Source organism: Rhipicephalus microplus, chromosome 1 (genome assembly GCF_043290135.1).
Source record: "Rhipicephalus microplus isolate Deutch F79 chromosome 1, USDA_Rmic, whole genome shotgun sequence".
Classification (NCBI taxonomy): Eukaryota; Metazoa; Arthropoda; class Arachnida; order Ixodida; family Ixodidae; genus Rhipicephalus; species Rhipicephalus microplus.
The window spans coordinates 37,583,947-37,604,231 of NC_134700.1; the positions used below are offsets into that span (position 1 = coordinate 37,583,947).

The window sequence follows — 20,285 nt, forward strand, 5'->3', positions numbered from 1 at the left end:
AGTTTTATTAGTCCTTACATAAGTACTTTGTCAAGTTTCTTGACGTTCTGCACTGGCTTCATTTGGAGTTGTGACTTCGGATGAAGATTTGCTTTGTTTAGTTTGAGGGTGAAGGGCTTGATGTACGTTTTTAAAAAAAATAACGAAGGTTTTGTGAGCTCTTTATTGTTTTTTTTTGTGAATATGGCTTCCCATATTTCTTTCTGCATCTGCTTTGCAACACTGCCGTTGTATGGCGAATAATAAAAATAATGATGAAGTTGTGATCAGGCACTGGGAAACACTGGTTAAATGTGGAATAGCACAATTTGTAAGAAAGTTAATTCAAAAGAGTTTCAGAACAAGTTATGCGTTTGGCGCTTACAACTTCAGTCAAACTATTTTGCAAAAACGTCTTTCATAAATCACATTCGCTGCTACTACATAGTAAGACTAAAATTGCCACCGGGAAATATTTTCAGGTAATGAAGTGCATTTACCATGCTACGGGAATGCATGTTTCTATAAGGTTCCTGCTCGCCGTACGTACATGTGCACCTCTACGTGTGGCGAGTGCATCGTAACTGCAAGTGCATCGTAACTGCAAGTGCATCGTAAATAACTGTATCGTTACTAGATATAAATTAACTGTGTGAATAATGATGCGTCTTGTTTGCGAAAACATTGGCACTCATTTCGGCCTGGTGGCAATCACTTGTTGTCGACAAAACTTCACCATTCGACAGTTTAGTCAAGGGAAAATTCGCATTTGACGCGAACATCTGCGACGGAATACATCTCCGCGTTTTCGTAACGGGCAGAAAAAAAAGTTCATCATTAGTAATGTTTTCGGAAAGAATGAAGGGTAAGAAAGGTGTTTCGCGTGCGCTTCCTAATAGTATATTGCGTCGTTCACACACGTTGGCGCCGAAAACTAGATGAACACGAGATCTGTACAAATACATCGGAAATATTTGGGGGAAGTCTTCAAGCCACAATCACTGCTGCCGAAGAAAGGACCGCCATTCCAGCGCAGGCTGTTGTAAACGTTGTGTGAAATTTCTGCCATTCCTCGCCGTCGTGTCGCCATCGTAGAGGTTCAGTGCGTCGCAGTGCGTCGCAGTACGCATAGTTCGTGCAGGTCCGCGTGTGTCTACGTAGAGTTATACGTCGTATCGACATGAGGCCTGCAATGGCTGATAATCGCAACGCCGCCGTACGTCTGCTTCCTTTGTTGCACGCAGAGAAGGATTCTGAATGCTCGAGGAAAAACGTAAAACGTGCCCGTTGTTCTTTTTTCAAGATGACGGCGTTTCCAGCATATTCTCCGGCCACTGCTCCCGAAACACGTGTTAGCGTTCTGGTTTCTAAGCGAGTAAGACGTGCAATATAATTTGTACTCGTGTTTTCTCAAACTGCTGCACGACAAAGTAAGACAGCCTTTGTTTTGCAATGTTTTTGCTAGCAGCCGCTTATCTTGTGGAGGCGACTCGTATGCTTCATGCAGAAACCACCTTCACGCATCGAGCTTTATCGTGTGCTTGTTGTTTTGTTTATTGCGTTTGGGTAACGGCAGACGCTGAGCAAGTGCGCGTCATCGGTTCACTCGGAGAAGGGCGTGACGATGGTGAAGCATCCTTGTTTCATCTTGTTTTGTTTTCTCTTCTCAAGAGTAACAATTAAGCTACCGCTTAGCGGAATGACTTGCGCACGTTTTTCAAGCATTAGATACGCTCCTAAAATTGACGAAATGCAGGCGTGTGCAATTAGCTGATATGAATTTTTGTGCATGAAAGCGGCTTCTGTGTGAAGCGTAGGAGGCGCCTTCCCCTAGTGAATGGCTACTAGCGAAAGCGTTGCAAAAGCTGCATTCCTTCGTGGTGCACCTGTTTGTGAGAGCATGAGTAAACATGCTATCGCATGTCTTAATTACTTAGAAAGGCGAACTCAATGAAGCTCTTGAGCAGCAGTGACTGGTGCACACGCTGAAAACAACATTGGCTTGAAAAAAATAACACGGGCATATTTAACGGCTTACCTCTTCCCTTCATCCTTTCGAGTTCCTCTCTCTGTGAAACAAGAGACGCAGCGAATCGTCGGCATTGCCATTGCCAGCCCTGCTAACACTCTAACATGACGGCTACACACACGACGGCCAACATATGGCAGCAGTTTTGCATAAGGTCAGGTTGTCTTGAAAAGCGTAGTCATAAGGCAAAGCTCAGTAAAGCAGGAGAACAATGTACATGGTGTGGAGGAGCTAGGGAATCGATGGAGCAAGTTCTGATTGAATGCGGCGATATCCACCCAAGTATACGTAGGGGTACAACCCTACATGAGACAGAGTTTTAAGAACAGGCATAAAAAGCTGAACACGTGCGCTACAGAAGCAAGTAAAAGACGGTTATAGTATTGATTGGAGAAAAGTAAAGATAAAGGACAGAAAGAGTGAGAAATTGGCATCATTCGATCTAAACACACAGAGATCGAACATACATTTATATTCTTTTTTGTTATAATAAAATCGACCGAATGCAAGTTGATAAGCCATTAGGCCAGCATAAAAACGAAGTTTTAGTTTCATTCTTTTCTTGCGCACCTGGGGACACACATGTCACCGCCTCATTAGAGAGGGGACGCTGATAGCACCATCCATCAATTCATCCTCTATTAAGGCAGTGACCCGTGCGTATGGTGCACCGCTGCATGCAACGCAGCAATTACGATGATTGTGTAGCCAGCTTTACGCGTGCGCTTCTTCGCAGGATGGCGCTGGGAATCCGATGCACACGAGATCTGCACAATTATACAGATAATAGTGTAGGGGCCGTTTTTACGTCTCATCTATGGCTGCCGCAGTGCGCAAGGACACTTCCCTGGTGTCTGCAACGCAGTAATTTATCTACTCGCACGAGATGTTACAATGAGATAGCGAGATATGAGGAACAATGAGACAGCAAGACATAAACATGGTGGAGAGCAGCGCACGTGATTCTGTCAGTCGATGGTGCCGTAATTGCAGCGTCAAGCTTATGCATTGCGAAAGACATATCGAGGTGCTCGTAAGACAATGGCGGCACAATGATGGTAAGAGACTCAATAATAACATCCGTAGTGATTGAAATGAGGGTGGAGTAGTCGCTAGCTACATCAGTTTCTTTCAGACTTTCATGTAAAGCCATGGTTCAGAATGCTTGACTTCGTTCAGGAGTAGTCGGCAGCCTTCGTACCACCCACCAGATCCTAAACAGAAGTAGCCTTGGGTCCAGAGATTCGAAGAGAATCCTCCAGCGCTGCTGGCAAGGTTGTCGAGAAAAGCATGTCGTTGATCTCGGTTACAGGTGGAAAGGTATGAAGTTGATTTTATTTTTCTGTGTCGTTTTCCCGCACGGTTACGCGTTCCTCAAAAAACTCGTGCTCCGCCACGGTGGTCTAGTGGTTAAGGTACTCGGCTGCTGACCCGCAGCTCGCGGGATCAAATTCCGGCTGTGGCGGCTGCAGTTTCGATGGAGGCGGAAATGCTGTAGGCCCGTGTACTCAGATTTGGGTGCACGTTAAAGAACCCCAGGTGGTCAAAGTTTCCGAAGCCCTCCACTACGGCGTCTCTCATAATCATATGGTGGTTTGGGGACGTTAAACCCCACAAATCAATCAAATCAATCAATCAAAATACTCGTATTGTGAGTCGATGGTCAATCTCTGCCTCAGTACTTTAATATTCAGATTCTTTATTTCAGCAATAATCAAACTCTAGGACACAAGCAGAAAGCCGCTATCATATTAGCTTCAAAAGGCCTCTGTCCCTACAGAATTCGGCAGGAGAGAATACACGTGCACAAAAACTGCAATGATATACATATTATCTTTCGAAAAAAAAAACACGAATGCAACACTAATATGTGTGTTGAAAGTTTACAGCGCAGCAAAATTTCATTTTTCTTTCTCGATCAGAAGGCACTTTCTTTTCTTTTTTTTTTGCGAACAGTTCACAAAGTATACGAGCACAGTCACAGAAAATATGTATCATGGTGAAACCATACAGATTTTCAAGTACATAAGAGCATGAGGGAAGATTTTTACACACACTACCAAAATAAAATTAGTACCATACCCAAGAAACAAGCAAGAAAAAGCAAGCACACATATGGCATAAAATTACTCACTAAAGCCGCATGGCTCATACTGCTTTAACATCCGACGCGAAGTAGAATTTAAGTTTATGTTTCCCTCTCAACATCGTTAAGCAGTATTGATATACTGCTTAACAATCTTGAGAGTGGGCTTGGTGGCACTGACCTGTGACACACGCTCATGCGGTCCTTTCTTGTAACGCAGATCGCTTTATGGCCGGTAGCCGTCGTTACCGGAACAATTACGCATGCTCCGTCAGAAGACATCAGATCAGCATTCCCAGCTGCCCAGCTCCCCTTCCTTGGGAATTCATGGACGAAGCAATATACGTAACCAGACGGGTATCTTCAATATCATCTTCCGGCAAGGGTGACGTCAACAACACTACCACTTCGCCAGGATAAAACTTGGAAACAACCGTCCAGGCACTTTATTGGGCTTGGTGGCACCGACCTGGGACACACGCCTATGTGGTTCTTTTTTGTAACGCGGATCGCTTCATGGTTGGTAGCCTTCGTTACCGGAACCACGCATGCTCCGTCAGAAGACATCGGATCAGCATTCTCGGCTGCCCAGCCCCCCCATTCTCGGGAATTCATGGACGAAGCAAGATGCGCAACCAGACGGGTATCTTCAATATCAACTTCTGGCAAGGGTGACGTCAACGGAACTACCACCGCACCAGGATAAAACTTGAAGACAACCGGCCAGGCACTTCAGTGCGCTTGGTGGCACCGACCTGGGACACACGCTCATGCAGTTCTTTTTTGTAACGCAGGTTAGTGAGAAAAATTCAATATCGTCCATTCGAGACGATGGTGTAACCCTTATGGTGCTGCCAAGCCCACAGTGTCTTATTGCCATTATGTTTGATTGTTTCCATGTTATTAGACTGGTATTACTAACATCTGGTGACGTGGAACAGAACCCAGGGCAAACTCCTGACTCAGAGACGGAATCCACGTCAACCAACACTATGTTGATGAAAATCCTTAAAGAACAAACGAAAATAACCAAAACGCATAAATAACTTACAGCTAATGTGAGACAAATCGAGGGTGTGGTATCAACTATTGAGGAAAAAATTACTGCCATAGAAAATTAAATCGGTCAGCTAAAGCATTGTAAGAAAAAAACTAGAAGAGTACGAAAAAAACTTCCTAGGCATGACTCAGCAAATACTAGAACTGGCAGCTAAGGTTGACGATCTAGAAAACAGAAGTCATCGCAACAATCTCGTACTATTTGGAGTGGCTGAAGAGCCTGATGAAGATTCAAAATCGCTGAAGGAAAAGGTTCAACGAACTATTTTCTCAGTAAAATATATTGCCGTAAAATCGGTAGAAATGATTCACAGAGTATGAATCCTTCTAGCAAACGCCCACGACCAATTGTTCTAAGACTTTTCGATGTCTCTGAAAAGTCTAAAATTCTCTCTTGGTGTACCAAACTAAAAGGCTCAGAAATATTGATTTCGGAGGATTTTTCGAAAAGAGTGAGACATATGCGCAGTCAGTTGTGGCGCTCTGCCACAGACGAGAAAGCACGAGGAGCGAAGGTGTCCCTCGTGTTCCACAAGCTCAAATTCGATGGCAAAATGTTTATCTGGGACCCCGCACAGAACGCCAGAGTAGAAGCTGCTGCAGGGTACTCTCAACCGAAAGTAGGTACAGGGGCAAGACGTGACGTTGAGACGACGAATGGACAGGGGAAGACCAACAACTTGAGAATCTTGTCCTTCAATGCCCGCAGCCTAAGCTCAGCGAAATCGAAAATTTAATTCTGCGTCATCACCCGCACGTGCTGGTAATTACCGAAACATGGCTGCATGCTGGTGTGTTGCACTGTGAAGTAATTCCGGCATCATATAAACTACTCCGTAACGACAGGACTTCCAGAAGTGGTGGCGTAGCGATAGCCATTAAAAACAACATTAAGTGTTCTGGTTTTGAAGGATTTCCGGAACACGAAAGCTTATGGTGCAAATTATTTTATTATGGAAAGGTGATATTACTTGCTGGCGTATACCGCCCACCCAATGCTCTGTCCGCTGTTCACGACTATCTTCCAACACCTCATCCCATTCGCAACAACTTCATCTCCCAAAGAAAGAAACCGTTCAGTTTCTCCCTTTGTGCAACGTAGCCATTTCAGGTTTCGTTTCATCTTAATTATCGCGTGTTAGCCATGGGTAATCTTTGTTGAACGGTTTCTTTTTTTTGGGGGGGAATGAAGTTATTTCGCAAAGGCATATTTTTTCTTTGAAACGTATTCACAATTTTGGAACACTGTTCAGTGTGCTAAATTCGTCGAATTTGCGTTCTAATATGTCTGATATTTTGTCATCGTCTGCGTGCGCATATTTTACGTAAAGGCATGGTCGTTTGGTAGATAAGTAAAAAACTGTGATAGGGCATGCCAGGACAAGCAACTTATAATTTGAAATCGTTGGTATCGTTGGCACTTTGCGTGATAAAGTACGTGAAGCGAAATCACGATTTTACGGTGTAACTTTGCCAAGTTCTATGAAGGCTGACCCTCAAAAATTTTGGCGCTACTTGTCAGAAGATAGACTAACCATGGCGCAAATCAAAACTGGGAATAGAACATTGAATGACCCTAAAGACATTGCGAATCAGCTTAACAAGTATTTCCAGTCAGTTTTCACATATACTGCATCACAATAGCCACTGGCAGCCTATACTGTTGAGCAGCCTATGGAAAAATACTTATAAGTGAAGAAGGAATATTACATTTATTGAATAACTTTGACCTAAGGAAGTCCACTGGTCCCGACACTATTTCTAATGCATTCTTGAAGCGATATGATGCCTGTATTTCAAATTATTTACTTATAATTTTTAAAGTGTCATTGGATACCTCGAGAATTCCTGATGACTGGCGCAGGGCAAACGAAATTCCAGTACTATAATCTGGCTCTAAAGTTAGACCAAGCAACTACAGACCTGTATAATTAACAAGCACGTGTTGTAAAGTGATGGAACACATATTTTTAAATCTATTATCATTCATCAAGAAAGGAATAACCTTATTTATAACCAACAACTTGGATTCAGATCTTGGCTGTCAACACTAACACAGCTGGCCCAAATTACTAATGAACTTGCCAACGCTGTTAATACCTACAGTCAAGTTGATGCCATATTCTTAGACTTTTCAAAGGTGTTTGACTTGGTCCCACTTGAATATTAAATCGCAAAACTACAGACTTTTGGTAATTATGACACCATAATCTCGTGGATTTGCAGCTTCTTAATGAACACAACACAAAGTGTAGCCATAAACACGCATACGTCCGATAGCCTTCTTGTGTACTCGGGAGTGCCGCAGGGTTCAGTCCTTGCGCTTCTACTATTCCTTATTTATATCAATGATATCCAATTTTGTATCCAGTCACCAATACAGATGCGGCTTTTCGCAGATGATCGTCTCGTTTATACAGTTGTAAGATATTCAGAGGACCAAATCGGTTTGAACAACTCTCAAATATTTGCGCTTGGTGCCAGAAATGGGGCAGGAAACTGAACTCATCTAAAACCAAATGCCTCGCATTCACTAACACGAAGAATAAGCTTAATGTTTCGTACACTTTAGAAAATATTGAACTCCCTAAAAGTGATCAGGTGAAATACCTTGGTGTCACGCTTTCAGCAAACTTAAGTTGGGAATCTCATATCGACACCGTCTGCAAAAAAACGGTACAGAAGCTATCCTTTCTTAGAAGAAGGTTGTGAAATGCTCCGGCCCGAGTGAAATTAAATGTATACAAGACTCTTATTCGCCCTGCCTTAGAATATGCCAACATAATATGTAGTCCCCACCTACAACACCTAATCGACAAAATTTAACGCATTCACAAATTAGCTGCACGGTTCATCTACTCTAATTATTCGCGGCATTCAAGCGTCACCGACGTAATTAATAGAACAAACCTTCAGCCACTTTCCAAACTAAGAATAATTACTAGGTTAAAATCCCTATACTTACTCTATCACGGTAATTTTAAGATACCGCGCAATCTGTACTTACAAGACCCATTTGAACACTCACTCAGGACAAACCATAACAAGGTTATTTTTAACCTGCTCGTCGTGTCAATACACATAAGTATTCTTAAGTATTCTTTATTCCCAATGGCCATTGGTTTTTCGAATAGGTTGCCAGTCAATGCTGTGAATTGTTTTACGCTGGAATCTTTTGTCAACTGTCTAGAAGAGATATATGTTTCTAAAAATCTATACATGTGAATCATGAAGTATTCTGTGTGTATCAATACTTTCTTTCTTTTTTTTTGTGGAGCGTTACTGTGTTTCATGTTACCTCTATGTATCCACTCCAGCATGGGCCCGGTTAGGGCCTGTAGTATGTACAAAAAATATACGGTACGACAGCCGGTCCTTTCCATGATCAGTTCGCGAAAGGGGGACAACCCTAGTACACGCTCGCGAATGTCATAATTGAGGTGATGTGGTTTCTTTAAGTTACAAAGATGCATAAGTGCAGTGTGGCCTCATTTCATGCTTTGTTTATAGTTCATAGCAAGATTAAATTTATAATGGTAACAAAAATGAGAAAACAAACTGAGCAAATAATGGACTTGTATGGCTCTCATAAGAAAGACACTCAACATGCCATAATGCTTTTTTTCGTAGCATAGATATTGTGTTGCGATTTTTGATACTAAACAACAATAATTAGCATCAGAGATAAATATTATATTATGCATTTATAGCTGTATTTTGATGGATAAACATCCCGAAGTCTACACAATACTCCACATGCTTTCGCCACACGTGTTGCAACGCGTTTGATGTTTTTGTCCCACAATAAATGCGGATCAAAGATTACACCTAACGTTTTCGCATCCGCTGTAACTTCAATTCGTCTTGTCAGAGGGAGAAGCAATGATGCCCCGTATTTCAGATCATAGAGTCGTGTGCTGACAGCCCATCTAGACAGATGTCTTGAACAATGTCCTCTCTGTTTCACTGATGTAGCGAGAAGCTGAGCAGCGATATCACCTAAACTGAACATGTGTGGCAAGGTGATCACTACTACGAGTCTCCAAATCTCTGCACAAACGTGCACGATAAACTAAACGCTAAGTTATGAGCTATGAATTAATGTATGATACCTTGCGCAGCATAACTCGTACCGCTTTAAAAATGCATTGGGTATTTCATCTGGACCAAGACTTTTTTATATACTCAGCTATAACGAATGCGATGTACTCCCGATCTGTGACGAATACAGACTTTTAAATAATCATTGCACTCCCTGGAAATGGCAATATCTTCAAAGGTAGAAGCATTTTTCACAAAGAAGGTATCACATTGAGGGATTACTGTTTTTATGAATGTCTAAAAAGAGGCAGGAGGATATGTTACCTTTATAGTTCTGAGTGGTACAAAAAGGTGTGTGCAGGCATGAACTATGTTTCTTGTTTGCCCACAAAGCGTCTACATCACAAGTGCCACCACTGCGAGAGAAAGCATCGTAAAATTATTCTGCGATGAGTGGGGAAAATTTAGTAAAACCGCGCTTTACAATGACCGGAGAAGAAGAATGAGATGAGTGTATGGTGCGCGAGGGCGCCGCTCGTGAGGAAGCAGGAAGACAACGAAGGTGGTTGGAACTCTCGAGCGACGGGGTCAGGCAGCTTACGGCAGAGAAGTGTTGGTGTTCGAGGTTCGGGCCACATGCCGATTGCTCGTCGCTTCCGGCCTGTCCGGGCTTCCTCTCGGCGTCATCCCCCCCACGTTTTTTTTCTGGCCTTGGCATCAGCCTATCTGTCTACGGGTTTGGACTGGAGCGAAGTTTCGCGCGGTTGACAGGTGTCCCCGTCACGGAGCGAGACTCTGTCTTGGGGGCTGTCCTGGAGCTGTTCATGCCAGCCACCAAAGCGTTGTTCCCATCGTGGCGCCAGGCATGAGACCAAGTGCCAACTACCGAGCTGCAATGTCTCTGGCAGTTACCTGCTAGGCCAGGCAACGTTCTGGTATGAACTTGAGAACCACGACGCCCACCGCTTACTGACGACGAGAGAATCCCGGTCGACCGCGCAATTTCCGCTTCAAGGGTGTGACGTCAGTGGACTAATGTTAACATATCGACGAACGTTAAATATATCGTTGCTTCAAAAACATATAGCACCACTCAGGTAACTACTCTGTACAAGGAAAAGGACATGCTTGTTCAGCATATAGTTTTTAGGCACGCTGCCGTCTCGCCCACTGAGGATGCGTAGATGTAGCGGTAAGTACGCATGTTCTGGGCCGGATGACGTCACGCGAAGGAAGGTAAAGGCATGGCTCGCGAGTGCGCAAAGTGCTGGGTTGTTCTATGAAACTTAAGTAGTCCGTTAAAGTTTAATTGCTGCGTTATTCGCCACAAATAAGGCATGAGAGACATCAGGAGGGCAAAATTCTAGATGGGGTGCGGCCACAGGTCTGGATGAAATGGCGGCCAGCACCTGTACAAGCAAAAATATGGGCTTTTAAAGCGTAGTTGCAGGCACTATATTGCATCACTCACCGATCAGGATTGGCCGCTGACCAGATTTACCACGATCGGTATTAGATTGCCTATCAGTGAGCACAAAAATGAATTTATTCCTGGCCATATCCCTGCGCTGTTTCATGAGTGGGATGTTGTTAGCAGTCATCAGTGAGGAAGGCGAATCTGGATTGTGCGAGGCACTATAGATTAATCTTACTGCTCTGTCATGGATCATTTCCAGCTTAAACACATTTTTCTTAAGTAAGCAACCGTTGGCTCTGGAAATTTTATGGAGACAGTATATGTTCCTGTTCCTAGTGCTCCCAGAATCACATTAACGCCCAGCGATTCATTCAGATCACCATTCGCCCTTTGACTTCAGTTAGCACTGGCCACTTTTTCATAGCATTTCATAATCTTGATTGCGATAACGTTTGTTATTTAGGTTCACTGAATTACGAGCGGCCTGCATCTGCGCGTTAAAAAGTATTTGTGATTCTTGCGTGTACTAACGCACGCATAGTTTTGCACAATTGATGTGGCCGATGAACGCATAAAAGTTGGTACGTACAATAACTAATTTTAATTTTTATTTTTATCTGTTATACAGGAACTACCGACGGCACAGGTAAGTGAGGCAGCGTGGCTATACCAAAAAGACTGCGAAAACCTGTATAAAATAACTAAGACACAAAATATGAATGATTCAATTCAATGCGACACAGGGAATTAGGACTGAATGCAAAACGTAAACGTACGCTGGATACAGCTCTAAAGAGATAAAATAGATATTTTTATGGGGACATTACACATGATGGAAGTCACTGTCTGGAAGGTGAAACTCATTTTCGGCCAAACTTGTGGCCGTGAAACACAAACTCTGATTACAGCATGCAATGCACGCTGTACACTGACTTCAGCGCTGTTGTGGTTCTCGTTCGACGCCGATATTCTGACCATGAGAAGCATAGTGGGGCCGCGTTCCCACATCCTGAAACCCCTGTACCTTTCTCTAGTAAGGGGCGTCCAGCGGTGGGAATCAACAAAGGGATAAGAATATGTGGCAACTTTGATGGTCCGTGCGCCAATACCTTTACAGGCATTTCCTCAATGATGGCTTGTTTGGAGAGGCGGCATGGCCAACTGACCCCACAGGTCATGATCCTAAGTGATTAGAGTCACTAATCGTTTGCTGCCCCTCCAGGTAAAGAAGGCAGGAAGTACTCATCCGACAACTTGTTCCATGGAGGACCGCACTTCCCTCTCGTCAGTGAAACTGACCGGAGGAGCACGGCGTCAGGAAGTGCATTTACTAATAGGCAGCCGTGCCTTATTGGCTGATGCCTCGGAGGGTGTTGTAATGCGTGTGAATGATGTTTTAATGAATGAGAAGGAGCCCGACAAGTCTTATGTCGACGCTGAAATGTGCTCGACGTTACTCTGAACCATGGTTTTATGGTTCATCCACAATGAGCGGAACTCTAACCTCTTATGCTGTAAATATTTGTAGCGCCAGTAAACCAGTTTGTTTTTCCTTACTCTCAACTTGTCAGCGCCGTTTGCTCCATCCGAAGTTGTTCGACGCTACCACAGGAGTCTGGTTCCAACGCAACCCCAACGTCTCGGCGACCCACGTAAGCGGGGACGCGTCAAGTACACCCGTGCTTGACACAGCGCGTACGCCATCGGTCATCGATAAACTTACAAGGAACCGAGCATGTCGGCTTTTACACATGTATCGTCGAACAATTCAGCTTTATCACAAGCGACCACGTAATGACGGGTAAGATGTGTAAACACACATCTTGCCTGCCAAAAGTATTTTTCCGCGTATCACTACAAACATAGGGTGGAACAACCTTTAACACGTACTAACCAATTACGGTTTTCATGCCAATATTTAGCCTTCTCCGAGTGGAATTGTCTCCCAGGTATCATAGCTGAAATAACTGGCCACTCATTATTGAAAGCAAGTGTTTGAGAAAGTAACATTTTAGCCTATAAGTGCTAATTTCTAAAACACGAGAAAAATTCTACCCTAGCCATACTGTAGTAGTGAAGCCTGTATATGCAAGACAATTTATGTAGTTTTTTTTTATACCGAAGGAGCGCAGTACGATGAGGTGAGCTAAGAAGCAGTGTACTGCTAGACATTTCTATTTTCTCTTTAATATTTTTAGATGCTTTTTTTTCCAATACACCTTTTAGTGTTTCATATGAGTTGTTATGCTCCCCCTTTGGTAATGCCCACGTTGAGATTGCAGGGTAAATAAATGAAAAAAAAAAGCTCAAAACTCAACCTGATGTTCGCGTTGAGCAGGTAATGTCATCGAAAAGTTCTAACAATATTGTTTACAGTCATTCGAACATAGTTTACGCAAGGCAAAGTAACGTTGTAACGAAGCGGCAACTATAAAATATAAAGACAGGGCAACGTGTGATAAGATATATATATTTGGCTTAGCAAAACGTAATAGAAATTGGTCAAATCGAGCGAATTGGGTTAGTAAAATATTACTCAGCAATTGTTGCACGTTTTATAAAAATGGCTTCATTATAATATTTGCCGAGGTTTTAATTTATACACACATAGGAATACCTTTATTTCTTACATTCTGAAAAAACATTGCATAACAGGTCACCTTACTCAATGCGTGGCCAGCCGGGGTAATCATCAAAAGATAACCATGGCCAACATCGTACTTGTTTTATGAGTAGGTTGCCTAATTCTGAACTAATTTATTTTGGTTCGATTACATGTTTGTCAGTTCAACAAATTTTGAAGTATAACTATTTTGCAGAACTGTTTTTGAGCAACGAATATTCAGGTAGACGACGGCAGCCAGCTGCGCGTACTTATTCGAAGCAGTGGTTGCATTTAAACAGCAATGCGCATAGTCATCAGCTAGTTACACTTGATGCGTTGCGGGAGCTACAAGTTGACTGCGCCTATTTTTTTTTTTTTGAGGAACCTGCTCGTCAATAAATACTACATGATTGATGCCTACATCTTAGGAACCAAACGCTTTCATTTCGTTCTCTAGACTGTACTGACAAGACGTTCTGCTGCCATGCCTTTCACTTTTTACTTCTCTCCTCTCTTCTTTCTATTATATTTACTTCCTCCCCTGTACCTAAAGGCACTGAGCCGTGCCCCCGCGACGGAAGGCAGGAAATAGCGTCCTTTTTATCTCTTCCTCTTTCATTAACCTATCCTCTCTCGAAACAAAAATGAGACGTGTCTCATTGAAATTACTCGAATGTTTATTGTGCATTGACAAATGTGAGCTTGCACTGTGTATTTCCATGCTCGACAGCTATAGAACCGTTTTATATGGATGCAGGTACGCTGACATTCAGGGCCGAATTTTCATCCCGACGACTAATGTCAATGATCGTGAATAAATATTTACAGTTGCTGAAGTAGTTAACAAGCTTTAGGTATAGCGCGAGAACCACGAAGATGGAATAGAAGAGACGCGAGGTGAACGAGCGTTGACTCGCCACTGAACAGATTTACTTCAAAGAAAAAACAAAATCTTAAAAACTAAAAAAACGGGTATTTATATTGCGCTTGAGTCTTAAAAACCAATGAGAAACTAACGTAGCGTATGACCTAATGGCACACGTGCTGAGAAGACATCCAAACTTCTTGTGCGTAAGAGAAAAGATGCCTCACTTATACATGCGTAATTCATTTGGTCAATTTGGAATGTCTCTATCATTTCTCTAGTAGGCTGGGAAATGTGTTTCGACAGTATCCCTAAAGTGTAAAAACCAGTGAGCCGCGGGTTTCAATGCGATGGCAGATGCGAAGCGTTTCTTTTCTTGAGCGGATTTCTGGGCTCTCGTAACATTGGCTCGCGAACGACTACCGACACGTAAGTGGGATCTGTTAAGTAATACCGCACTCGCCGGGTACGAATGGTGAAACATGCTCGATTCTATGAGGGTGGTGAACCATCACTGAAAAGTGGGCTTAATATCATCACTGTTCACGTTACTATACTGCTTTTGTACTCCACTTCTCTTTCTCCTACGCCTTACAGACTTTAGTTTAACAATATTCGAAAAAAAATGTGACGACTATGTTGTCGGAAGCATTGCGTTATAGAAAAGAAAATGCATCTAAAACGAACATCAGTCCTAAAGTTCTGCTGTTATCAAGTGGTTTTCCAACGGAGTGAAATTCTAAAAATATCCTGAGATGAAATCCTTGTGTGCTATGTAGAACAACGATCTTGAGCTGGTCAGGGATCATAACAGCGTCGTCGTCATTGCGTGTGATTTGTGATTGTTCATGCAGGACACAATTACCCGCCAACTCACAATTATTAGCGCTACACAGGAAGTCACCGAGGGACAACGCTGTCATGCGAGTTCCAGCCGACTTAAATTGCCTAATCTCCTCTCCACCCTGCAGCTCGATACGTTCGTCTCCACGGTGGGCACTCTTTCACTGACTTTTAACCTTTGCGTGCTCACTGGGTGGCGCTGATAGCAACAGTACAACACAGCGTCTTGTCTCGCGGCGGTGCATTCCCCGCACACCCCGCCCACTAGCCTTGCCAGCGCGATCGATCGGTCGTCTTCGTTTTCGCCAGAGCACCGGGGTATTGGCGCGCGGGACAGCAGAGTGAAGGAGGCGTCGCCATATTTGTGCCTGCCGCCGTGATTCCCACGCAGTTCGCAAACAAATATGCTTACAATATTTCGATCACATTGTTATAAAAAAAAGCCGACTGTCCACGAGGGCGCGATTTTCTTATTGCCTGGTAATATAACGAAAAGCGTTGATTGGGAAGTGCTAGAACGCTGAGTTTGTTGTTTCCGTCCACCTGTTGGTTCCGGCCCGAAGAGAGAACGAATCGATACCACAGGTCTAATATCAAACTATGGCGAGTAGGCAAAAAAAAATTGACCAATCCTAATCATTCTGTATTCGCTTTATACTGGTCATTGTTTACACCCGGGGCTAAAGGCATGCCGATGAAAATTTTCTTTGGTCGTTTGTTCAAACGCAAGGTTGTTGCTTGAAAGTTCTCAGAGTTGATTTGACAAACAGACAATGACAAGAAGTGTGGATTCATCAGCCAGGTGCTTACGATTGAGTGGACGCATTTTGTAGTTGGTAGAAGAAACAATCTAGTATTGTGTTGAAGCAAACACGCGGCGCTCATCCAGACGAAACAGAACAGAATTGAGGGAACAAAATGGCGTCACTTTGCGTACTCTGCTCAGCGCGCGGTTATTACGCCACCGCCCTTCGCCTTCTCCTGTCTGCCAAGCTCCCCCCTTACCATTCGGGCGCCGTTGTTCCGCAGCGCTCCTCTGTTTGTCAAAGCCTCGGCTCCACTGTATGGCTGGAGTCACCGCTTTATCAAGCGAACGCTAGGAAATTCTGAACTGACGGACAAGGTAAGCTACCGGCTTTCTCGATGCACCATTAAAACGCTAATGCGCCACTCAGGCCGTATCTGGGGTAACGTGTCGCACTAAATCCACTCAACCCCAATGAACACGCAAACAGTGCTTGGACGTTCAAATGAAATAGCCCCAGCACTCAATATCAAATACCAAATATTATGGTCGTTTTTTTAAAGAAGTCATTGTTGATCGTAATGATGGTTTGCTGTCCGCATAGGAAGTTCAACAAAATTACAATTAAACGGCAGTTGCCAACAATAAATTTACGTATTGATACGAAATGCAAAAGCTTAGCACAAAATCTTCGCAAAGCTTTTAGCCAGTGAAAACAGTGCAACCTTCAGTTATATCAATATATTTTATCCATGGTTGTATAGTAACTCACGTGAGCAGCTTTACTATTCTGAGGACCTCCAGTGACCATGTAGTGCCTTCACTGTAACGTTTTTTAATAAATTAGTCTCTCAATGTAGTATTTAATTATTTACTTACTTATTGATTTACAATTTATTTACAATACCTCAAAAGCCCGAATAATTCTGAACTGCCGGACAAGGTGAGCTACCGGCTTTTTTCGGTGCATCTTTAAAACGCTAATGCGTCACTCAGGCCGCATCTGGAGTAAGGCGTTGCAGTAAATCTACTCAACCACAATGAACACGCAAACGCAGTGCTTGACCGTTCAAATGAAATAGACCCAGCACTCAATATCAAATGCCAAATATAACGGTCGTTCTTTTTAAAGAAGTAATTGTTGATCGTAATGATGGTTTGCTGTCCATATAGGAAATTCAACAAAATTACGATTAAACGGCAGCTGCGAACCTTAAATTCACGTATTGATACAAAATGCAAAAGCTTAGTACAACATATTCGCAAAGCTTTTAGCCAGTGAAAACAGTGCAACCTTCAGTTATATCAATATATTTTATCCATGGTTGTATAATAACGCACGTGAGCAGCTTTACTATTCTTCGGACCTCCACTGACTACGTGGTGCCTTCATTGTAACGTTTTTTAAAATAAATTATTCTGTTAATCTAATAGGTGTTTATTTATCTATTTATTTACTTGTTTATTTACAATTCATTGACAATACCTCAAAAGCCCGAATGAAGGGTTTTTACTTGAGGGGGTGAGCTATTACAATGGATTAAAGGGGTAGATGTTCGAACTCTGCTTTGAAGTTGATGATGCTGGAGTGCTGTACAGCGTGAGGGGGAAGGCCATTCCAATCTTGTGCGGTCTTGACGAAAAAGGATGAAAGGTGCGCAGTGGTATGAGCACTTTGCAGGTAAACACTTTTCCGTGATTTATGCGGTCGGATTGACGATGGGATGGCTTGATGATGGGAGTACGAGGTGATCCATGATATAATTTGAAAAACAGGCACAGACAAGCAACATAGCGGCGTGATGAAAGGGTGGCGAGGTTAGCACGAGATTTAGGTTCGGTTACGCTTGACTGATATGAATAATCTGAAAACATGAATCTTGCCGTGTGGCTTTGCACTGTTTTAAGTTTTTTAGTATTGTTACTCTGATGAGGATCCTAAACAGCGCATGCGTACTCAAGTTTTGGTCTGATTAGTGTATGATAAGCGAGTACTTTGACTTGCTGTCAAGGGGTAACATATTAACGCGTTACATGTCAATGAAAACAAATGATGCTGTTGAAAGGGTTTGGCGCTGACCTTATACCCATCACAACGCAGTGCTGAGGCATGAGAGCTTGTGGTGTCCGTGGAGCTCTTGGCATCTCTCTAGCTATCGCTTTAACTTGATTAACAGTTTCACTGGTCTAACTAAATGCGTGTAGTGTAATCCCTTGTGACGCTGAAAACAGACTTACTTTTATAGCATCTTCTGTACCATCCATGCAATCTGCATCTCTTGGGTTTTTCATCGAAACCAAAACAAGAGCGCCTCCAGCGTTCTTGTGAGATTTTGAAACTCGAGTAATCTATCAGAGTTGACCTCAAAAGGAATAATGTTCTGTCACTAGATTCTAAGCACACGTATGTCTTGACTTCATTCGAAAGTGGTTCCTGTGCACTGACAGTGCAACAGCGTTCGCAAGCGTGCTCAGTGCCGGGTGACCCTAGTCCTCTACATTTTAAACACAATAAAACTACTGTATTTGAAATCACTTTTCCCATTGTTACCTATTGTTGCCGGTTGTCCCCTTAAGGGATGCAACAGTTTGCCTTTACGAGCTGGCTCTTTCTGCTGAGGGGTTATTTTTCGTCATTGCGCTGCTGTGTACGCTAGTGCTCATTGCTCCCGCTAGAGGACCAGCTGTGCTCTCCGTTTCAAGAGAGCTCACTAGATAGCACACCATCTTGGCGGCGGTGCGCTATTCATCGAGGCAGTGTGTTAAAATACAGGAAAGAGAACACAGGCCCCTGTGGCTGGCATTTCTAGATATCAAGGGAGCTTACGACGGTGTGATTAAGAAGACTTGTGGGAAATACTGCGCACGCTACATGTGGAAGAGTGAACAAATAACCTTCTGAAGAATATCTATAAAAGTGACCAGGTGGTTATAAAATAGGAGAATAGACATCCGAACCTATACACATACAACGCGGGCTTCGATAGGGATGTCTTCGAGCACCTCTGTTATTTATGCGGTATCTACAGGAACTAGAAGCCAAATTAGAGGGAAGTCGACTTGAGTTCTGATTCTCTTTTGCCAAGCAAAGAAAACGCGTTGAACGGTCATTACCAGCATTGATGTACGCAGATAATATAGTTATAATAGCCGACAACAAAAAAGATCTGCAGCACCAAAAAGCCGGCAATAATAATTTCTAATAATAATCAAGGCAGTGAGCATGAGATAAAGAAAGTCATGCTAGAAATAGTGCATAAATACAAATATTTTGGCGTATCAAAAAATAAGCGGACTAAGTACCTAAGGAGCATGAAAGATACGTAACGACTAAAGGCAACAGAAATACAGCGGTGATGAAAAATAAGGCACTGTAAAATTACAATAGGTGTGATGTAATGAGAGGAATTTTGAAAGGTGTCATGGTCTTGGGTCTGACTTTCGGCAATGCGGTCTTGTGCGGGAAATCAGAGGTTGAAGCAAGATTGAAAATTAAACAACGTGGCATAGGTAGACATGCTTCGCGAGCACACGGGTATACCCCACACACGAGGTACAGAATTATGTGAAACGACCATCGTTCGAGTGCAGGAAAGCTAGCAGAAAAATAGAATTTGAGGAGTGATTGGGGAAAACGAGAGAGGAGCGTCGGGCTAGGAAAGTTGTCAGGTACTTGTACATGAAGAATGTCGATACTAAGTGAAGAAAGTGAGCCAGAAAACTCGCGGGTAAATACTTAGAAAACATCAGAGGGCCGAACAAAAAGGAACTATCGGCTGAGGAGAAGGTGAAAAAAACGAAGACCGACGTGTGGATAATGGACATGATTTGGAAGTCGGCAATACAGATCAATCCAACTTTTATGCCGGAAATTGCCAATAAAAGGATCTATGATAATTATCGGGGTAGTTCTCTACTGGTTCACTCTACTGGTTCACTCTACTGTTTGAGTTCAGGACGGGAGTATTGCGAACCAAAACTTATGGAGCCAAATACGAAGGGCTAGACACGGTATGCAGTGCGTGTAAAGAGGAGGTGAAAACTGCCAAACACTTGATAATGTTCTTCTCTCTATAGTTCAGGATGATGGAGCAGAGTTTTTCAAATCACTGGGGTTAAGAAACAGGGAGGGCAAAGTACGATTTAGGTGGATAGAAATAACTAGGAGGAAGCTATCTGATTGGTGGCTACAATCTAGCACAAGTGAAAATTAAATCCTTCACTCTGAAGTGCCAGTCCTTAACTTGAGTATTTAGAGTGGAAAAAATAAATTTAGTTCACTAAATATTACTGCTAGGTGGCGTCAGCCGCCACCCGATCTAAAGGGTACCGCCATATCTATACATTCATTCATCATAGTGTCGGCCTCGCTCATAGCACCCATCCATACCGAACATATCTCCGCGTGTGCTTCTCCCCTTACGCTCACCCCGCAAAAAAAATCGCGGTGGGCAGGCATGACGCGCGTTTGTTGCGAGTTGACAGTCAATACTCGCCGAGAGTAGGCTACCTTAGTTCGGCGGCCTTTCAGTGACGGCTGTCGCACCATTTTCTCTCAGTGTTAACTGCTTCCACAGGCATATTCCTATCACACAGAGAGAACGTTTGTTTCTAAT

General features: G+C 43.2%; 1 protein-coding gene across 1 annotated transcript in view; it reads left to right on the top strand.

Moving 5' to 3' along the window:
* Nucleotides 1-15,917: 15,917 nt before the first annotated feature.
* The window catches only part of LOC119178024 (uncharacterized), a 186,509-nt gene continuing 182,141 nt past the window's right edge, over nt 15,918-20,285 (top strand). Inside the window, exon 1 of the mRNA XM_037429194.2 lies at nt 15,918-16,047. The gene's annotated coding sequence lies outside the window, so the exon portion shown is untranslated. The remainder of the gene's footprint in view (nt 16,048-20,285) is intronic.